Below are 18997 nucleotides of genomic sequence, written 5' to 3' on the forward strand. Positions count from 1 at the left end.
AAAGAAATGAGAAATCATTTAATATTTACGTATGTATCTACAGATAGTCATGCAGATAATACTCATAAAAGAAAGAGTAGAAAATTCTTTTTAGTACAAATTAATATTCAGCTGACTTGTTCAATTTTATGTCATTTGTATGTGGAGAGTGATTTATTCTTGACTATTTTGCAACACCGTTTGTTTTGCATTTGAAATGCCAATGATAATCAAGGTGTCTTCTGTGAAATGCCAGCAAAACAAAATTCAGGGAGCAATTGGGATGATAAGAAAAGATCCCTGATCCTAAACCTGACCATGCAGATTCATGTTGGAGGGGTATGCTTTGCTCTAGCTCCTCAGTATGTACGGGGACACCTGTGCTAGAGTGGGGTCCCTTCATTATTGCCAAAAGCGACTATTAATCTGCACAGCCCTCTGCTTGTGATGGGACTTGAAGCAGATGGTGCTGCAAGGAGAGTGAGTGTGGAGGACACTGACCTCTGGCTGCTTCCTCCCCCCGGGTAAATCTGTGTTTGTGTATTACAGGTCTCAGTGGCCCAAAGAGGAAAACTGCCAATGTGCAAAATTTCATTAACTTGCAAGGCAGCAAAACAGAGTCCCCCAGGCTAAACTGCAAATCTGAAAATCATGGTGTAAAGTAGAGGTGAATAATAAAGCAGTGGAAAAGGAGAACAGAGGGAACGGTACTGATGGTTCCCATCACTCTTTGTTGAGGCTGCTTTGAGAGTTCACTGAAATACCCAGGAGCACAGCCTTGGATTTAGGTGAGTGGGAACACTCTGGACCCAGCTTCTCCAGGCCTCCCTCTGTGCAGGAGATTTGCTGGCATTGTCACAGCCACAAACTGCAGGAAGAAAGCTGCACAAAGAAGAAAAACTTCCTCTATTGCAGCCCTAAATACTTCTAAGAAGAGAAACTGCTACCTAGCCATGTCTGCAGTTCTGCTCTACTGCCTCAAAAAGGTAAGAGCTGTAAGTGTGTCAGTTTTAAACTACCTTGAAAGTATTGTCTGACATTGTGGTTTCCTTGGAGGCTATGCTGCTGATTACCTGCATATTAATAATAATGATTTATTCTGCTAAGGGAGTTCTTTTTAAGAAGGAAATAGTCTGTGGTTTACAAGCTTTCTCAGCCTCTTTATCAAAGTCCTAGGGAAGCATAAAGATTTGAGCTTCCATGTACTAAAATCTGATGGAAAAGTTCATATATCCTCTGAAAAGTATCACTCACACTTCTTCAGACATTGCCAGTGTATGCAGTGCTTTCCACTTTGTGAAATGATAATAAATGATAACAGAGCAGGTTGCTAAGAGATAACATAGCTTGCCAAAAGTGTGCAGACATAACCAAATTAAGACACTGTGCACCCTGAAGTTTTCAGGCTACCTTGGCAACACTAATGAATTTTTAATGGTTGAAAGGGCCAGAACATTTTAAGCTCCTCTTTTTTAAACAAACTTTGAGCAACCTTTGCTCAGATTAAACACAGTCTCCTACCTCTTTTGCAATAGATTTTTTTTCTGTGTTGAACGCAATAATGAATTATTTCCTCTGATTCATGGGTAGAAAATCCTTCCACAAGTCTTTTCATTTTGACACTAAAAAGGAACCCACAGTGTGGAAATCCAGGCTGAGTCAGCCTTTACACCAATTTCTGTGAAAGAATCATCCTAATTTCCAATTATCTAAAGCAGTGGCTGCTGAAGTATTGATGCTTCTAGTTACAGACATCAGAAATTAGTTACTGAGGCAAATTGCCTTGCTGTGCTTCCATTTTCAAATGTAATTCCACTGAAGGGACTCTTGGTTTTCTCATTAAGACCTTTTTTCAGAAGGCTGAGAGCTATCTTGGACATGCAGTTCTCTTGAAAAATGATGTTTTATGGGGTAGGAATTAAAGAACTCAGAATATTGTGGTTCTGTCTGAGGCCACTACTTGACATCACTCTGAGCAGGTCTTCTGCAGGGATCTTGGCTTAACAGGGCCAGCTGATGGGCCTTGTCAAGTGCAGACTTTTTGGCTCTAGTAATGAGTGCATGATGAGCACAGCAAAGTGCTGTGATTACAGGCAGGTGTTGTAGTTGAACTCCAGAGCTCCTGCCCTAAAATCAGTTCTGACAGGCTAATTCTGATACTTCTAGAACACCAAGAAAGCAGCAAATGATCTGTAGGTAGGGCCCCATAAGTTAATTTGTTTAACCTTATTCGTGTGCTTCTAGCTTCCTGAATTAGGCATCCAATTGTCTGTAAAATGTGTAAGGAATAAATGAGAGTTACAAACCCACACCCCGTTTGCAACTGCCCTTTGCTGGTAGAAACACTGAGTGGGTAAATGTGGACTTAATTTTATCTGCCAGCAGCTCAGATGTGTGGCTAAGAAGGAGCTCACATCCTATTTAGCACATGTAGCTCATGGAAGGGAATTGTCTGAATGCCATCTCTTCTCATGGGTGAAATGAGAGAAAAGAGGACAGCTCTTCTCACCTTGTACCCTTGTCCAGGAATACAAAAGTACCCAGGCCCAGATCCAGCATCCCACCTTGCCTGAATGTAGCCAGGGTTTGAGCCTGACTCTTGATGAGAAATGGGAAAGCTTGGGTGAGGTGCCCCAGATGGGAGTCCTGCCCCGAGCCAGTTCTCTGGGTTGGGGAGGAATGTGCTGGTTCTGCTCGTGTGTTCAGCAGCTCACATGACCTGAACCAGCATTTAGAGATATTTCAGAGCTTCACTTCTGAGGACTTTAAAACAAACAGGAATGAGAAATCTCTGTGTTAGGCAGCAGCTCAGAGATGTCTTGGAGGACCTGGGTATTTACATTTGTCCGTACATCTGGTCTTAGGTCACACACTTTGTTCAACAACTGTTCTCAAATGTAATAACTTCACTAGTGTAATGAGACAGGGTCCCTGGTGTTGTGCAAATGTACTGCATGAATATAAGTAAACATAAAGTGCACCTGCACTCCCTCAATTGCACTTACCCAGACAAATAACATCCTCACACTTGCAAACCATTTGGAGCTGGCAGATGCTGCTTTCTCACAGTTACTTGTGTGTGTAGGGTTTGTGCACATGATGGGAATGCTGCTCCTCCACAGGTGGCTCATAAAGGAGTGGGAGACCTAAATGACCATCAGCATTTAGGGAGAAATAACTGCTAGTCTTCTAGGGTCCCCAAAATGGCAGCTCCATGGCTTTATTCATCTAATTCTAAAATGGACCAATAACACTTCCTCTCAGAAGTCTTCATGTATGGGTTTAAGACAAATTGACTGGAAAGCACTAAAGGAAAAAAGAAGCAACAGCAACAACAAACAACAATACTTACAAAATAAGAGGCATTTTGGGGCAATCTAAAATTAGTTAATAATTCAGAAATATTTTCACAGACACTTTCTCTGATCTATTTTTCTATTTTAAATTTATTATCAGACATCTTCTTTCAGTGTCTAAATTAGTTCACCCATAAATATGGATTGGTTATTATATATTGAAGTAATATCACAGTAATCTTTTTGTATTAACTTTCACCTTAAGACCAGCAATTTCTTTATTTTGAATTAGTTCTTTTTTGTTATAGTTTAGCTTAGAAATTTTGTGCAATGTGTGGCTTAAATAATTACTACTTTTCATTTTTTTTTGGCTCCGTTTCTTCATTAATACTTTTGAAACTTGTCATATTTTAAAACATTTCGACTTCTGGTTGAACTTTATGATTAAGGGAAAGTAATCCACATAAAACACATCTTTAATATAAAAAAAGGTCTTCTGCTCAAGCAGGAAAAATGTGTGTGTGTGTGTGGTCACACTATCACACTATGAACAAACTGCCTGTAATGTGTGTATCTTTAATATTCAAGACATCAAATATAAAGCAGCGTGCATTTCTTGGTATGATAAAATAGCTTCGCTGCGCATCCAAATCCCTCCAAAGATTTCCTTCCAGTCTTCTGAACCTCTCAGGCTCTTAAATTACTGCAGAGGTTTCCCAATGGATGGTGACAGAATGGAGCACAGATTTGTTCATCTCTCTGTATATATTCCCACAGAAAGCTGTAACACAAACTCTGGGGATGAGATGCCAGAAAGACTCTCACTGTCTCTATTTCTAGTTTCTTATGCTCTTTCATCAAGAATTTGTAACTGACACATACAAAATAGCAGCAAAAAGAGTTTTGGTTGCTAAATATTGTTTGGCTTTAAGTTCTACCGCCATGCAAGTAGACACTTATTTTAATATATATTTTAAAAATACTCTTTATTTTAGTCTTAAGAAGATAAATAAAAATAATACAGTTAAACACAGAAGAAGGACTACATAAGAAGCTTTTTTTCATACATCTGGTAGGAGAAAGTAAATTTTTTTGAGTAATCTAAAAAGCAAAATTCTTTGAAAGCTTTTAAGAACTAGTATAAAAAGGACTGATAAAAAACCCCAAAGCAATATTCTAGAATTTCAAGTCAAATACTTTCAGCAAATAACAAAAAGTCCTGTAATAACAACAACCAATTGAACTAATAATATCCATTAATTGAAATCAAAGGAAAAATTCTGTGAGATATCACTATGAATTATAATATTTTTTTTTTTAATGTTGTCAGTTAGGGTAATGTGTTGCAATATACTGGCAAAGATAATTAAACAAATTCTCTTGCATTTCTACTGCCAGGCCTTGGCTTCAGCTGAGGAAAGTGTCCAGAAGGGATCCAGGGCTAGTGGTATTCAGTGGACATCTTGGTATGTAGCAAAAGGAGGGACAATACCAGATTTAGAAAACATTTTAATTGAATCCAGCTGTAATCCCATCAAAGTCACCATTCCTTCTTGATTTGAAGCAGAAGACTAATTGCTGCTAGATTTCCAGCTCCCTCTGGGCATAAGCTTTGTGGAGACCCTCGAACCACTGGCTTCTCATGCTGAGCCAGATCAGGTCTGTTTTGGGTCTGCCCATCAGATGTGTATGATCCAGTAGCTAATGGAGAGATGCAGGCAGAGCAAGATTTGAGAGAAATTACCTTCTTCAGGTACCATGTCTCTTTTCTTTGTCTCTGAGCTCTGGATTTTGGCTATGACATTGTGATGAAGTACAGGACTGGAGCAACAATTTATTTTTGACATTCAAAATTAGGTGACATAACTTCTCTGGTCAGGATATCCCATCATAAAGTTTTCCTCCTGGACAGAAGAATGCAGGCTGAGATTAGACCGCAGCAATCACGTTGAGATGATGAACAGACCCTTGGAGTCCTTTGGAGAATTTGCTGTTCACATATTGCTGCAGCACGTCCAAGTGTTCTGCTGGTGATTTGGAGAGGGGAAGGCTTGCAGCTTTGATGGGACAGATGGAGCAGAGCTCAGTGCCTGCGTTGGTGGCTTGGAAATGAGAGTGCAGGAGTTTGTGATTGTCACCCCACTCCCCATCCCACCAGAGCTGCGTGGAGCAGGAGGGGGTACCCTCACTGCCTGGGGGCCCCAGGACTTGGCAGCCAGTGTGCAAAATTCCCTCTAGGCACGGTGAGAACCCAGGGAAAGAGAGCTCAAGAGACCAGAAGAACAGCTTCAGTTCCTTTCGTTCTACTTGATTCTGCAGGAAAAGAAAGTCCAAGTCAACAAGAAAAAAAGTAATGATGAAAATGTCATCCATTTGTACAAAGCCACTGTTCTTGTAGCTCCTTCATTTTCTCAATCTGCAATTTTGGAGAAGACTAATAGATAGATTTTCTTTAAAAACAGATTTGAAGACCTTTAGGGTCAAAGGAATTTGCAATTTCACATTTCTAATTTTTTTTCCTCATTCTTGTTACTTTAGGAGAACATAAAAAGAGTTTTGTTTAAATGTACTTAACAAAGAAATCCAAGTCACCTCAGGCTGGAATTCGAAAGTCTGAATTCAATTAAATGAATTTTTAAAGATCTATTCATAATGCCTTAAAGGGTTTGTGTATGAGGAATGTTTTTATTTTTTTCCAGTCCTTCCAAGAGTGTAAGTATCACATCCTTTTTCTTTAGACTAGTGGCCTATTTTCTCCTTGATGTATCTTCTCATTTAGAATTCTAAATCTAATGATTTTTTTTCTCATGCTGACAAAGAGAATAAAAAGCTCTACACTGTTTTCTTTAACATTTTAAAATCTCAAACAAACATGAAAACTGCAAGAAGTCACTTAAAAACAGTTATATTAAATAAGTGCCACAGCAGAATTGGGTCCTTCTCCTGAAAGTAGAACAAACGAAAATGAAAAAAAAACTCTTCAAATAAGCATTGAATTTCCCCAGGTGGAGATGAAACACTGACTGTTATCTCTAAGGCTATTTATGTTAGTCAAAGTTTTGTGCCCTAAGAACATGAACATCTTAGTGTTTGGAGATCAAAAAAGAGGCTTTCATTTTACCTTTTGCCCAACCAATGGCCCTAGAAATTGAGCAGCGTGCTGCCAGCTGCCTATTCAAGCAAGATGCATTGCAATGGAAAAAACCTTTCATATTCCTTCTGTTCCTAGGTACCTGTGTGCTGTGCACACATTTCATCACAGCCAGTCAAAATCTTTTCCCACCAGTCTAACAAATATATATTCTTGCTTCACAAATCCCAACCCTGAAAAATAGAAATTACTTCATTTTAATGTCTCGCTTCGTATCTGGAAGTATCTCTTTCCAATAATTCATTTGCTTTGTTTTTTGTCATTCTGTTGCTAACAGAAACACAAGAATGAAGGTTTATAATAGCTTGCATTATACCGTCTTGTTTCAGTATTTTTTTCTGCAGAGATAAAACTTCCAAATTTCCCATTGTAAAAAGAAATTTTCCCAGGCTTGGTTATATTTAAAAGCGAAATTATTTGGAAAGTTTGAGTTAAATCTCATAAGTGGCTTTTAAATGAGGGGAGAATGAGAAGCATAGGAAACTTGGTAAGGTCACAGGACGTGATCCTGCTCCCACAGACATCAGCAAGAATGTTCCCAAAGTCCTCCCAGAGGATCTAGAACCAGGGACAGGGACTGTTGCTCTGAATTATTTGTATAGGCAGAGTTTCCAAAGAGTCTCGGTGCAGCACTGGTGTGAAGTACAAATCCCAAACTTGACAAGGCAACATGAGCCTGTACAGATTACCACAGCCTGGATGAACCACTGAACTACACACAAGACTCCAAAGCTGTTTGGTTCTCACTCAGCAAAGCCCTGCACAGTAAACTTGCCTGTTTATCATGGGTGGAAGAAAGCAGAACATTCACCAGACCCTTGTTTTGTGTCTTTCCATAGCTTTGCTTTTTCCTGATGCATTTTCACTTAAAAAGAAGAAAAGGAGCAAACCAACAACCACCACCACTACTAATAATGGTAACAACAACAGCAAATATATTGTAATCTAATCTAATCTAATCTAATCTAATCTAATCTATTATATAATATAAATAATAATATATACTACAATACATTAATAATACAGATTATTAAATATTATTTATATTATTGTATATTATGATATATAATAATATAAATTACTTATAATGAAATATAATTTTTAAACTGTTATTGTTAATAAAACCAACCCACTGATCAAAACATTCCCTTGTTCCCAGTGAATAGATCCGCATTCTTTCAATCTTTATGCTGAAACAAAACTCTGCTAGTGATCAAGTAGATAAGTTTGTTTTTGTCTATATCCATGTTATGACAAAAGTCCCTTGCAAGGATAGCTTCATGTTATATGCGAGGAGTCAGTCCTGTGTAAATGGCCATAGTGAACAAGTTTTGGAAATTTAGTATTCAGTTTTGCTGACACAACTGTAACCTTCTCTATTTTTCTCTACTGTTCTTTTCCTGCAGAAGAGAGAACTCCTTCTGCCACATTTTTTCTCTATTTCACAATGGGCTTAACCAGCAGAACTGGGGAGGATCATCACGGGACCAAGACTGTAAAGGTATCCATATATGTATGTGCAAGGTATATAACTGAGTACCCAACATACAGTTCAAGCAAGCAAGTATGCCTGAATAAGCACTTTGATTAGCTAACTCTTTTCAGATCTGTGGAAATCCTTATTTATGAAAATGAGAAACGTGTTTTATCCAAAACTGTTTGTCGATATCAAGACAACCAAATCATCCCCAAATCCAGAAGCACAGCAGGAGGGTGGAGTAAAGATAAATCAGGGTCCCATTTTAAATGGAGTTTCTCTGAGTTCCATAAAAATAGTTAATTCAGGAGTTACTGGTAAAGCCAGACAGGGACAATGTAGGTAGAATGTGAAAGCACTGCATGAAAATCTCTCCCCATGGATGCACTTTGATGGGATGGTGTTGCAATTTGCCAGGCAACTAAAAACCTACTACCCTAGAAGATAATTGCTGCTTCAGCCTTCAGTTTCCTCATTGCTTGGATCAGGATCTTTTCTTTGCAAAAGAAAACCCTTCAATCTCACCACAGCAACTCCAGTGCACAAGACAGGGTGAATGCAGGATATCTCAGCTTGTAAAATATATAATGTTTATATCTGTTGCATCTGCTTCTTCTCTTAGTTTAAACTTTCAATCATCATGAGGAAACCTTGCTTACAAAACATATATTGTTTATATTGTAAGCAAGGACTATCTGCATCTTTTCCTCTACCCAAACATTTTGAGTAACTGTGATACCAAGAGATTCTGGCAGATCTCCAAGAAAGATTCAGGATGGAAGTTAAACAGCTTGAATTGTTACAGTTCAGCAAGCAACTTTTTTTTTTTTTTTCTTTTTTTCTGATGAATCCTATAGTTTCTTAATAATTTCTGGACATAGAACAGTAATGTCTCATACCTGGGTGTCTTTGGATTGCTATAAAAGCCATCAACACAGGGGATTGTGTCCATAGACTCCTGATTGGAGTTTCAATCATGGATAATAATTTTCCTTACTTTTAAGCCTAAAGCCTCATTTGTAGTAGATGAATGCAGTCAAACAGTTGCATTGGGTTAGCTGATGAAAGGATTCTGGTGCACAGGTTGTGCCTCAACTCTCAAAGACTTAGCAGTCCTTCAAAGTATAAGGCATTAATGAACCAAAATTTACCAATATTCCTTCAGAATAATACAACACTTTCAGTCTTGCTTTTCTTTTGCAACTTCTTCCTTTAAGTGACTTAAAAAGTAGCTTCTGAAGTTATTTTTTTAAAAGGGAGTTAAAATTCAGAATAAGGACTTAATGGGCTTCTTAATCTTTCCACTAGTGCCCACCCCAACTTCTAGAGAATTGCATTGCTTAGATCGCTGTCATATTTCACTGCCCTCCCAGTGAGTTGGGACAGGTCACCACTCCTCTAAGAAAAATGATTGATGAAATATTTATTCAGTTTAATTATCTAAGCTGGAGCCCGGCATGCAGATGACACAGATTGCAAAAAGGATGGGCAGGTGCTTCCTTGGGTTGCAGGGCTGCATTTAGCCAGTCTCTGGGGCTCAGAGAGGCCTTCCCTTATGCCAGTTTTTGAGAGCTGATGATCTGTGCTGGGGTTTCCAATGTTCAGATGTCTTGGCATAATCCAGAGGAGGTTATGCAGGGATTTGTCTCTGTGACACTGCATAGGGCAGTTCATGCTCCAGCAGACTGTAAAGCACAATTACTAAATGGATGGACTCATGTCTCTCTGGATATGCTCAAAGCACATGCATTCTTCATGAATTTTTGCTGTCACAAGCAGTCACTGAGGATATCTAAATGACCTGGGTACTGTGCTCATTTGACAAAATCTTACATATCTTCCTGGAGATGAATTGATTTTATTTCAATTTTCATCATGCAATGTGAGAAAGAGTAGGAAAGATGAACTTTTTAATGCTGGCTACTCTCCACCATCATGCTAAGAATGTAAACAAGCCAGCCTTTTCCTTAACTTTCACTGACATCTGAGAGACTAAAAATGACAACTTTAATTTCTCAGTAAACACTAGGTCTTTGGGAGCTGGCAACATTCCCCTTGAAAGGAATTTAAATGAAAAAAATCAAATAATTTCCATCTCCAAGGGTGTGATATTAAGGAGATAGATGCCCTCTTTAGTCTTTAGAGTTGTACTATTTTGAGAACTGGCTCAGGTAGCTCTTGCTGGTGTGCAATTAAATATCTGGGGGAGGGAAATGCATGCCACTGCTTTCCTCTGCTGCCTTGCAAAGCAGCATCTTCCACCTTTGTCTTACTCAGGGAACAATGTAGCATAATATCCAGAAGCTGAACACCCTCCTGTTCCTACTTTCTGTTTCCTACTCTGTCCTCTCATGTACCTAGAGAACCAGAAAAGGATTTCTGAACACTTCTAATTACACTAATGCAATTTCTTCTCTCAGCTAGTTTAGATTTCTGTTTTAACTTGCATTCAGGGAGACCAACCACATTATGCTTTTGGGAAACAAAAGAGCTGTCTCTGCTTAAGAAAGCACTATGGCAGTGTTTGCAAACCTGTCTTTTCTCAGGCTTCAGAAAATAAAGTCATGTCAGAACTCACCTTTTCAAACAACCTCCAATTCACCTTCTAAAATAAGGTCTGACCTGAAGTTTCTAAGTGAGGAATGAGGGAACTCTGTCAATACAGTACTTCAAATGGGCAGTCATTTGGAGGGGGAAGTGCCTCAGGGCCAATCTCTTTTGTTTGTTATCATTATAGTCCACAGGGGAACTTTTTATTTCCCTAGCATGGCTTTCAGTTTGCACATGGAGAGGTGTAGGAATTCATGTTAGACATGATAGCATAACTCTAGAGATTGGTCCATCACAGTTAACATCACAGAGATGATTTCATCAGAGCCAAGTGCCTACATTACTGTGGATCTGGATCTATACAACAAGAATGATTTCAGCTATTGTTAACTTCAGCCTCTACATTTACCCATTCTTTTGTTAATTTGAGTGAACAGTTAAAAATGTTTAATGAATTATTTCAGATCCATGACCCAGTGAAGGGTCATGTCAGCCTCTTGTAATGATTTACCACTGAATGATGGTGTTATTGTTCTGTAAGCCAAGTTTTTTTCCACCAGCACTCAGAATTGCAGTCCTGAAATCTGCAAGAACTGCATGTGGCTGAGAGACAAACTGGATTTAAGGCACAAATTTTGCTTGTGAGTGGGATACCTGAAAAGTTTAATAGAATTCCCAAAATCACTATGTGCCTCATGCAAGGAGGTTCAGACCTACTCCAAACCCCACTTACTTTGCTGGCTGTGAGATACAGAAACACCCATTGCCAACATCCCAGCTCACTTACAGACATCACGTGCCAGCAGCTGATGGCATGAGCTTCCTGAAGGCAGCCTTGCTGCAGCCTGCACTCCCTGCTGCTCTCCCTTCCTTCAGAAAGGGACTCCTGCTGGGCTGGGGATGTTTGTCAGCTCCCCAGAATCACAGAGCTGAACCTTGGCTGCACAAGGCTGGCTGCTGGGAGGTTGCCTTCTGCCAGTGGAGTGCCACAGGATGTGTTGCAAGCTTTCCATATTAATGGCATAGCATCAGGCTAAGCAGCAGGGGCTGCTGCCTGAGAACCTTTCAAGACACTGGCACTTTTACTTATTTATTCTTCCACTTTTCTTAAAAAATCATCAAGAATCTTTTCACTGTTCCAGAGAACTTCAGCTTTGCCTTCTTTTATGAGGAGGAGGAGGAGGAGATGATACCTCCTGCTGCCTCCTCTGACCCTCCTGCTCCTCTACAATCACATCACATGAGTACAAGTCCTTTCCTTCAGGCATCTTTTTCACTATATGTGCAGGCAAATAGTGAAGCCTCTTTGCCTTTTTTTAAATTTTATTTTTTATTTGTCTGTGTGTATAGTGTTTATGAATTAAGGTCTCCACTGATTGCTGGAGATTTATACCTTTGCAAAGGAATTGGCCATTTTAAACCATCTTCTGACTGGGATTTTTGCTGGGTTAAACATTGCTTGTAGTAATAGCACTGGGTAGTAATAGCTGCCTACATGAGAAGCTTGCTTTTGTATCAATAATGCTCTGAATGCAGAGTTTGAACTGCAGAGTTTGAACTGACCAGCTCTGGAGTCAAACTGAACTGTTCTGTAAGTCAAGCAAGAGACACTGCTCACACCTCAATCAGATTATAAACTCTCTTTGCTGCCCCGTTACATGAAGCCGAAAAGGAAATCACTGCAAAACAAAGAGAATTATGGAAATTAGAAGCTGTTCCTCCTTCCTGAGACATGGTGTCCCTTTGCACAGTTGTTGTGTTTAAAACAAGTGTGACATGTAGGCATCTGGAGTGGTAGAATGACTGAAAAGCTGATGCATTTCTAGACACTTCAAATTCCATCACTTCAGCAACAAGAGACTGAAGTGCTCTCCAAACTTTGTCTTCAGACAGGAGATCTCTCTCCATGTTTTGCAGTCACTGAATTCAAACTCAGCATCCATAAACTGTTCAACCACTTGCCATCCAGGAGGAGGAACCATGCACACTGCTGCAACAGCAATTTGGAGTGGAGATTGTAGCTGAGAAGGGAATGAAGGTACAGGAGATTTCATGAAAACAAAAGGAAATGTCCATTTACAATGGATAGACTCAGTATTGAAGATTTTGCTTACAGACAGCTGTCAAGCTGAATTCCACATTTGATTCTGCTGCCTTCATCTAATGATCAAGTGTAAAAGAGCCACAGCAATCTGAAGGTATGGTTCCTGGGAAACACACCATTTCTTACCAGATAACTTCCACAGTACCAGACCTCTGAAAAGCCCACAAGAAAAGGTCTCTCAGATCCAAACAATTTAAATTCAATGAATGTGATTTGGCTTGCAGTTAGTTCCCTAGGAAGCAATGAAAAAGGTAATTAAAAGACTGGACAATTGTTTTTAAGTAAAACATTATGTATTAGAGTAAGAGCATTTCAGATAAACTGTTTCCAGGCCATGAAAGCCAGCTCTATGTCTTTCTGTGCATCACTACAGCAACCCAGTTCCAGATGGGGGAATGAGATCTCCTTTCAGAAGGTCCCACCACAGCCTGCTTCTGCTTCAGAAGGAGGAGAGAGACTTACATTAGAACATGTAGAATCATCTGTGAAATGTTAGGATTTTGTTTAACTCACTCCTCTCCAAGAACTTTACTCCCTGATTGCAAGCAGCAGGCTTCCCAGCCTCTCACCCAACCTCCTGTGTCATCCTCAAAGACCTGCCCTCAACTTTCATCTGGTAAAACAGTAGGAAAAAAGAATCACTCTTCCAGGAAGGAGCTGGATTCCTTTGAGTTAAAGATCTGTGGGATGCTGGGAGGATGCACTGAGGGTGAAAAAGGGTTATCCAGGGAAAGTCTTTGACAATGGAATTTGATCAGCACCTTCCTTTTGAGAAAGCAAAAAATACTGCTGGTGTCAGGAAGAGAGTAAGTCCCAGCCATGACAAGGACAGTGCACCAATGGCAGCAGCAGAGCAGGCAGAAAATTGTTCTCTGAATTGAAGGGGGAAAACATTTACTATTCAGTCAAGGAACTGGGCAATTTGCAACTTCCTAAAAGCTATTTCCCACAGAAAAAAACCCCTCACTCCATCATTAAAAGTACAAAAGACCCCCTTTAAATAAATTTACCTATGCGAAGGTGAATAGCAGGAGAACAACATCTGTGCAGGCACCAGTGCTCTACCCCCCACAAACCACAGTAGTATTTTTAAAGACTATTAAATGGAAATGTGTAACTTCATCTCTGTAGTAGGTTTGAGTGCACCCTAACTACCAAAGGCAATCAGCCTCCATGCTGAGATTTTTTCCTTCAACCTTCTATTTTTACTAGGTGACAGTAAATCTCTTTTAACCTGCAAATACTGATCCTTAGTTAAGATAAAATAATCTGACCCTGGAAATGTCTCACCTTGAGCATCCCAAATGAATTACATGAAGGAAAATACTTGCTGCCTTTTCCTGTGGAATGAGTGAAAGCTTAGACATGGCTTCCTTGCTCACAAAATGCCTTTAAAAAAACCATTTTTTGCTGTGGCATTGATTCTGCAGCCCAGTCAGCATGAATGGGACTGCCAGTGTGTACAAGCAATGAGACAGGCTTTGGAGGAGAAATTGCTGCTGCTCTCTTTTATGGCATTTGTGGGATGTTCCTGTTGCAGGTTCTATGACTCAGACCTTTGTGGGTCGGCAGGGTCCTTTCCTGCTCCTTTGACTCCGGGCTGATGCAAGGAGATGGTGCCTTGGGAAGGAATGGCCTGCCAACCACCACACTGTGCCTTTAATATCACAGTGAGAGGAATCAGGACTAATCAGGAAATAAATCAGGTTTTCATCATTGTAACTGAGAGACTGTTTCACCTCTGCAAATCAGTGCAATGGTGCGATGAAAACACAGTTAATATCTTCTGGAAATTCCCTGGGTGCATCTTTCCATCAAGATTATAGGCAATAAAATTATTAATGTTTCAAAACAATTAAGCCATAATGAAAATTAGTAAACTTCCCCCATCCTTCTGTCATTATTATTGATTAATTCCATCAGTGAAACTTTACTGAGAACATTTTAAAGTAGGACAAACATCAGTAAGGCATAATTCAAGTAGAGTTGATCTTGCCTGAATGACCTAGTGACATCTTGAGATCCTTTCCAGAACAGTTTTTCTCCCAAAGCATTTTGAAAATCTGTTGTCTCAGCAGTGATTTGTATTCATTTCACATGGGTAGAGATGAGGACACTAGCTTCTTGAAATAGGAAAGTCAATCTCTAACATATTCAGATCAGGTCCATTTTTAACTTTTAGACATTGAGATATTCAAACACTGGAAAAATATCTTACTTTGACATAATGCATACCATTTCATTCATTTTTAGCAAGAAAAATTTTCTATTTGATACATTCTGGTTCTAAAGTATTAATTGATAAGTAAGCTTAAAACATACAGTAAAATATTCTTCATGTAGCTCAATGATTTTTCATTCTGCTCATTTTAATTCTTTTTTCTTCCACTTTATTTAGCATTTGAATTGTAAGTTCATCTTGAATGACTTAGAAGGAAATAATTTTGCAGAAGAGTAAATTATACTTTCCTTCATGTAAAACAATTTTTCTTTTCTTAATTGAACACAAACGAAGCAAAAAGCCAGAGAAGATGTTATTTTTTTCCCATATTTTTTTCTGACAAGATGAATTTTTGAATTTACTTTCATTAGGACTTTACATAACTTGTTGTATATGAGTACTTTGTAATCTTTTAATCACACACAAACTAATCTTAAGTACTCTTCTAAGTGTCTATTTGTAAACAGTAGGAAAGAAATAGTATAGAAAACAGTACAACAAAGCAAATGATCTAGCTTCTTTTTTGTTTTTCTCTGTGTGACACTTCCCTTCTGTCTGGGGACCTTGGCTCTGGATTTACCAGATGTTTGCAAGCATAGGTGGCTGAAACCACTGTTTGGGTTTATGTTCCAAGGACCACTTGGGTAACTGTTCTGGATACATAAAATTTCCTCTCAGCTGTAGGTACAAGAGTTTTGGAAAATTCTGTCTTGTGCAGAGTGTGGTTGTCCTTCAGAGTCCGGGTCTCCACATACAAGGAGTTATGTGCATTGCCAGGTAGGACCCCAGGACAAATGGGGATGTGGGTGGACTAAGGGACCACAAGGGGATATGAGTTTGTATCCCTCAGGGGACTTCTGATTTGCCCTGATAAATGTGAACTGATGTTATCTCTCTCTCCTGCACAGAAATCTTAACCTTGCATGAAGCATACAGATATAGACAGATAAAATACATATCACTCATTTTTTAAAGCCTAAAATAATTGACTATCATAACACATCAAGTGCATCAGGATCCATTTGACACATTCTTTAGTTAGCTGAATTGCAGTGCTGCCTTTCACAATAGCCTTGCTTATAGATTCAAAGGAGAGAGAATGTTCTACCTCCTTCTGTGGAGCACACAGGATTTCATCATGGATTACACCTGGTGCCTACGGATACTTTGTGCTATTGCCAGGTTATATTTTAGGATGAATTCAAGTGTGAATCACTGCAATTATTAACAGCCTTGTCGTTTTCTTCATGGCCACTGGATGCAATTACCCCAACAGACTTTACCAAAGATAAGGAGAGACATACCTTTTCTTTTCAGGCTTCCTCTGACCTTGCCCTTCTCTTCCAAGGTTATTTTGTAGGGTGATGGTATGTCTAATTAAATCAAAAGAGGAGCTCTTTTCTTTGGTAGCTAGATACCGCTTCGTACAATCAAATAAATATTTTATTTTTTTTCATTTTAAATTTGGTTGCTGTCAAAAAGCATTACTAGTCTTGAATGTCTTGATTTATATGATCAGATCATTTTCCAGCTTTGGAAACTCATAAAGTAAGACAAAATTTACTTGGGGTCACATGGTGTATAAAGGAGCTTTTGCAGAGGGAATGACAGAACTGCCTGGAATTTTGTGAAAAAGCAGATACTGAGCTATCAGCATGCTTGATTAATTAACACTTGTTTATGTTCTGTTTCTTTCAACCTTATTTCAACACCCTAGAACTGATTCCAGTAAAAATCCTTTGAGAGTTATTTTTCCTTCCACACACTTAACTCATGATTGCAAAAATCATTACCACTTTTGATTATAATCTTTAATTAGCAGGAAAATATATGTGGTGAATTATTTAGTTAGTGTTCATTTTCATCGTGATGTTTTGACAGCTTTTGCATTAATAAATCTTTCATAGACCTGAAGACCCTGGATAGCCTTAGATGTAGCTGTCTAAGGATTTCTCTTAAACACTTTTCCTTCCAAGGACCTTAAAGCACAGTGTGCTACCCAGGATTTTTCATTCCCAGGTGAGTTTCCTGATCACTAGCCCATCTCTTCTGCTCACTTTACAGCTTAATGAATTTTTAAGAGCTTTCCTTCTCAAAACCAGAGAAGGAGATAACATCTTGGCTCAGCCTGTCAGGCAAGAGTGGTTGTGTGGCCTGAGGCCAAATCCATCACTTGTCTGCTGCATGGTCTTCTGGGCTGGTTCTGGGACTGCTCAATTGGCTTTACAAGGAGGAAGACTTTGATTTTAGCTTATTCCTTACAATGTTCTCAAAAGACCCTTTACCTGCTCACAGAAGTGCCTCAGGGCTTCTGTGCTTGATCTGGCATCCCATTTCTGTTAAATCCACATTTTTGGTGGGTGAGAACATTGGTTCAGATCCTCATAAGGGCCTCAACATCTCTGCCAAGGCCTTTAGGCAGCAGAAGTTAAGGGTGTTCTATGGTTTGATCCATTTATATAAAGCAAAGTCTAACCTGCAAAGGGCTTCAGATTGGAGGATATCTGGTTTCCTGCACAAAACCACATTAGACCCAGTGTGTGTCTAATGTGCCAAACTGTTATGTAAGAAAGAAGCCTTTAGACTGGGCCTAGACTTATTTAAGGCATAACACTGTCCCTGCCAGTTCAGCTCTAAGCTTGCTAACCCAGCCGGCATGAAATGCCGACTACAGCAGCCAGTGAACTGCAGCTCTGTGCTCTCAAGTTCTCTGACAACATTTGAGTCTATCAAGACTTTGGGCTGTAGATAGGATGCTGAGTTTAAGGTTTAGCCTGCTTATTGGCTTGATGTGTTTTTCTGTTCAATCTGATGAAATGTGTGTATCTATATTTGCAAGCATTGTGGGCAGTTATTTCTAAGTGAATATCATTTATTAATTCTAATGAGCAAATAAGCACCTAACCACCACCACAGAAAGAGATGCTCCCAAAATCTTTAAATAATAATAAATAATACAGCCTCAAAGGAGATCTCACACTGGACTAATTGTCCTATGTGCCATTATGCCCATACAGTAAACAATTTAAAGCTGTTTTAAATGCTTCCTGTCATCAGTGTGGAGAAGAAATAATTTTGCATGGTTCATTTGCTGCAGTACTTAGTTTTCTTTGCTGCTTCTGAAAGGAGTGATTTTTATCAGAAAAATGGCTATAGCAAGACTGTGTTATTACATGTTTAGTTTCCATCAGGAAATTCTCAATCCAAATCAAACTAGAATCAATGCAGCAGAGGAGTGCTTACAAAGGAATAGCACAATTTGTTCAGAGCAGGGTGGTGCTGACCATCCATCTGGAAACTGCTGAATTTCATAAGATGTATGAATTATGCAAAGATATATTACTAATAATGAACTCTGTGAACTTGTTCTGAACAAATCCCAGTACTTCGATAGATAACCTGAGACCAAATAATAAAGTTTGATAAAAACAAAAAATTAGCAATGAGAAATAGGGATTTTCTCTAGTAAGTTTCATTTGGACATTTTCTGATTAACCCTGGACCAAATATCCAAACCCCCCAAATAAAAAAACCCACAAAACAACCTAACTTTTTACAAAAAATAATAAGCTAAAGTGAAATTAAGATATTCTGCTTCCAAGAGTGACCACTCAGGATTTTATTACTATTCAATAACTTCACTTAAAATATTTATTCAAATTGATTCTCCTGGCTGTCCCTACATTTCAATGTACTGAATGCAGAAGTATGAGCATTGACAGAAGTAATAGGTGGATAGAGATTCTTAGAGTGTTATGGTGTTAATTTAAACAGTGTAGGTCTTTCCTGTACAATTTGAGTAACATTTAATATTCCGAGAGCCAAACCACTTTTTGTGGCATCCTTGAATACAAGATGCTGCATCTCAAGGACTTATCACCAGACTTGCATCCTTACAAATTAATCTTTCCAATTCCTTTTTCTGCTTGTCAACTTTTTATGCTGGTCTTCTCACTAAATGAGTTGTTTATACTTATCACCCTTCATTTAACTTTAATAAGATGTTTAAACTGTGATATTATATCTTTTTTTAAGGGACTTGTAAGTCTGGCATCTCTGTAGGGGTGGAAAGGATTAAAATGGTGTTCCTGACAACAGAAATTATTAATACAAGGCTCTTGAGAGGCCACTTTTGTGTTCACAGTGTTGGTATCATTATGTTTGCTGAGATGACTCAACACAACATCAGAAATGCAGAAACTGTGAGCAGCCTGTTACC

General features: G+C 38.9%; 1 long non-coding RNA gene across 1 annotated transcript in view; it reads left to right on the forward strand.

Annotated features, from left to right (window-relative positions):
- Window positions 1-532: 532 nt before the first annotated feature.
- The window catches only part of LOC110468258 (uncharacterized), a 29977-nt gene continuing 11512 nt past the window's right edge, over window positions 533-18997 (forward strand). The window contains exons 1-3 of the long non-coding RNA XR_002465059.3: window positions 533-965; window positions 7266-7343; window positions 7833-7927. This is a non-coding gene — a long non-coding RNA (uncharacterized LOC110468258). The remainder of the gene's footprint in view (window positions 966-7265; window positions 7344-7832; window positions 7928-18997) is intronic.

Source organism: Lonchura striata, chromosome 7 (genome assembly GCF_046129695.1).
Source record: "Lonchura striata isolate bLonStr1 chromosome 7, bLonStr1.mat, whole genome shotgun sequence".
Taxonomy (NCBI): domain Eukaryota; kingdom Metazoa; phylum Chordata; class Aves; order Passeriformes; family Estrildidae; genus Lonchura; species Lonchura striata.